Source organism: Choloepus didactylus, chromosome 11 (genome assembly GCF_015220235.1).
Source record: "Choloepus didactylus isolate mChoDid1 chromosome 11, mChoDid1.pri, whole genome shotgun sequence".
NCBI classification, from domain to species: Eukaryota; Metazoa; Chordata; class Mammalia; order Pilosa; family Megalonychidae; genus Choloepus; species Choloepus didactylus.
Window position 1 is genome coordinate 83431462 of NC_051317.1, and position 3389 is coordinate 83434850.

The following is a 3389-nucleotide window of genomic DNA, read 5'->3' on the forward strand; positions in this document are numbered from 1 at the left end:
AAGAGAAAGCTGGTTGCAGTAGGTCTTATTCTAGGTCTATTGCTAGGGCTTAGATTTCCAAAGTACGTCTCATCACCAGGATTTGTTCAATAGGAGAGGAAAACTGAGGTTTCGTTCAATCTAAAACCAGAAAAATAATAAATAACTTAAAGTTTCAAATAAATAGTCTGATTAACAGAAATCATTTTTAAATCTCTCTTCTTACTGTTAAAAATCACTGCATATGAGTGGATATTTGAAAGATTAATAATTTGGTAATACAGGGCTCTGGGTTCTGGTCTGGTTTGGGGTGGCTTGAAGTAACATATTTGACTGATGTGTGCCTCATTGTCTCATCTGTAAAATGGGAGATGCTACTAGATGACCTCCAACATTCCTTCAGCTCTAATATTGTAAGTCAAATGACTCTACATGATATTGCTAGACTGTGTGCAATTCAGCGGAAATGTTTCCTCATTCTCAGGCAATGCAGGATGCGACAAGGACTTATGGGACACATTTGTGGATATTCGTGGCCCTGGTACAATTCTAGAAATGGAACTGATTGCATTTGGATGATAGGAGATAACTCAAGGTTGTATTTACTTTGTTTTAGTGAAATTGTAATAGCTATCTTTTATTCTGTCACTATATATTTCAATTAAGTATTATCATTTTTAATTATGTGGTCTAGATCAGTGGTTCTCAACCAGGGGCTATTTTGCTGCAAAAAAGACATTTGGCAATGTCTAGAGACATTTTTGATTGTCACATCTCAGAATGCTACTGGCTTCTCTAACTAGAAGATTACAGGAGCAGCTAAACATCCTACAATGCACAGGACAAGCCCCCACAGAAAATTATCCAGTCCTAAATATCAGTAGTGCTACAGTTTAGAAACTTCAGACTAAATAAAAGAAACTATGATATTTATTTTCTTGTCATTTGCACTTTTTCTAAAGGTAGAAAGCCAAATAAAATTTCAGTTAACTAAGGGCTTCAATGAAGTGAAACTAAAATATAATTTAGTAGAAATGAGTAATCAACAATGATCAAAAAGCAAACAAGCAAGCCAAACAAAATTTTAAAACCAAGTCAAATCTGGAAAAGCTCTTTCAAGCCTGGTGATACCGTACAGAGAAACTGAAATAAAATTCTTCTGCTTTCCCAACTAAGCTACTAGATTTCCCTATAAAATGCCCCTTTAGCAAGTCTGTGTTATATGATGGAAAGTTGTCTAAATTTGTTCATGGTGCTCACGACTAGTGAATATTTGGTAAAGGTATATTACATCTGAGTTATGCAAACTAGAGACTTTCAGCATGCAAATTCAATGGAAAAAGTTAAAGTGTACTTTTACTGTTGCTGATTTTTTTCTTTTCCTCCATATCTGCAGCCATATCACAAGGAGTAACTGAAATATATTTGCAAATTCAGCTGCACATGGCTGTGTCTCCCTAGGGCTAATCCCAGGACTTCTCAGCAATCCTTTCACAACTACCCAACTGGGAGGTGCATATTTCCTAGAACTTCCTCATACTTGTGACTTAAGTTCATCTTTGTCAGGCTCAATTGAGATATGCAAACTTCCTGCTGATGTCACCTGGGAAACAGATGACCTTGCAGCTAAATATATAATACATGGCTTTGCAAACTGTCAATCTGAAGATTTAGGACTTATTCTTTGGCATGTTGGGCATGTTAGATTCATAACTTAAAAGGAATCGTTTCTAGATCAACAAGCCTGTCTCTTGATGCTACATCACATGCCATTTTCTCCATTGTAATTAAAACTTCACTTTCATCTTAGACATTCGAAAAGTCACAAATAACGGATCTCAGAAAATCACCACTATTTTGTTACTTTTTGGAGCAGCGTTTCCCTTGTCCCTCTTTCAAGCTTTGATTTTTTTTTTTTTATTTAAGTAGGTCCAAATGAATAATAGGTTGTTCTTTCCCAGGAAAATGCAAACACTTATGAAAATGCAGGTAAAGGTTTAAGTCAAAACTAAGTACTCTTCCTAATCAAATGACTTACTTTTTTTTTTTTTTTGGTTGTTTAAGTTTTTATTTCATAATCATAGACTTTGCAATCCAGCTAGACTTGGAAGGGGGAGGGTAATGCAGAACCAAAAAAACTGCAGCGAGAGCACAAAGATGATATGTTACTGAGAGCAGACCAGGGGAGATGGGACACTCTCCTGAGCTACAGAAGGAATGGTCTAGTGGTTAAGACAAAACACAAGTCAAATTTATTAGACTTGTCCATAGTCAGCAATGGTGATCTTCTTGCTGGTCTTGTGATTTCTGAACCCAAAGTGCTCCATGGCTTCCACAATATTCATGCCCTCTTTCACCTTGCTAAAGACCACATGCTTACCATCCACTCAGTCTTAGCAGTGCAGATGAAAAACTGGGAACCATTTGTGTTGGGTCCAGCACTGGCCATGGACAAGATGCCAGGACCTGTATGTTTCAGGATGAAGTTCTCATAATCAAACTTCTCCCCATAGATGGACTTGCCACCAGGGCCATTATGGTGTGTGAAGTCACCACTCTGGCACATAAACCCAGGAATAATTCTGTGAAAGCAGGAACTCTTATAATCAAATCCGTTCTCCTCAGTGCTCAGAGCATGAAAATTTTCTGCTGTCTTTGGAATTTTGCCTGCAAACAGCTCAAAGGAGATGCCGCATGGATGGTGATGTTAAAGAACAGGTGGGGGTTGGCCATGGCTGGGGGCAGGGGACTGTGGCAGTGGACGGCAGCATCTGCAAGACCTGGGTTACTTTTTAAAGTTGGATTTAACATCCCATTTTTTCCTCTACACCTCTGCCTCGGTTTTCCTGTTATTGTTTTCTATTCTACCTAAATTTTCTATTTTCTTAACTTTTCTTTACTTTGGGGAAACATGGTAATACATTATGCCACAGAGATCACCTTATTCAATATTAAAATGTATTAAAGCACAAGAAGGGTCAAAATTGAGCTCTGTTAATTTAAAAAAGAAAACTACATTGATGGAATGAAGATTGAAGAAATAGGCTGAGTTTATTAGAAGAATTTACTAAATGACAACCATGGTAATACATTATGCCACAGAGATCACCTTATTCAATATTAAAATGTATTAAAGCACAAGAAGGGTCAAAATTGAGCTCTGTTAATTTAAAAAAGAAAACTACATTGATGGAATGAAGATTGAAGAAATAGGCTGAGTTTATTAGAAGAATTTACTAAATGACAACCAAGAATTAGCACAGCACTGAGGAAGGCACGTATATCTCATAGGGTATGTTGAGACAACTTGCTATTAATATGTAAAATATGTTAAAAGTTAAGTATTAGGATATAGAGAGAGGGAGAATTAATTATCTTATTAATGGTAAATGGTACCATGGTATGTTAAT

At 36.6% G+C, this 3389-nt stretch overlaps 1 pseudogene; it reads right to left on the reverse strand.

Annotated features, from left to right (window-relative positions):
- Positions 1-2234: 2234 nt before the first annotated feature.
- LOC119506493 lies at positions 2235-2712 on the reverse strand (annotated as a pseudogene).
- Between the last annotated feature and the right edge of the window lie 677 nt (positions 2713-3389).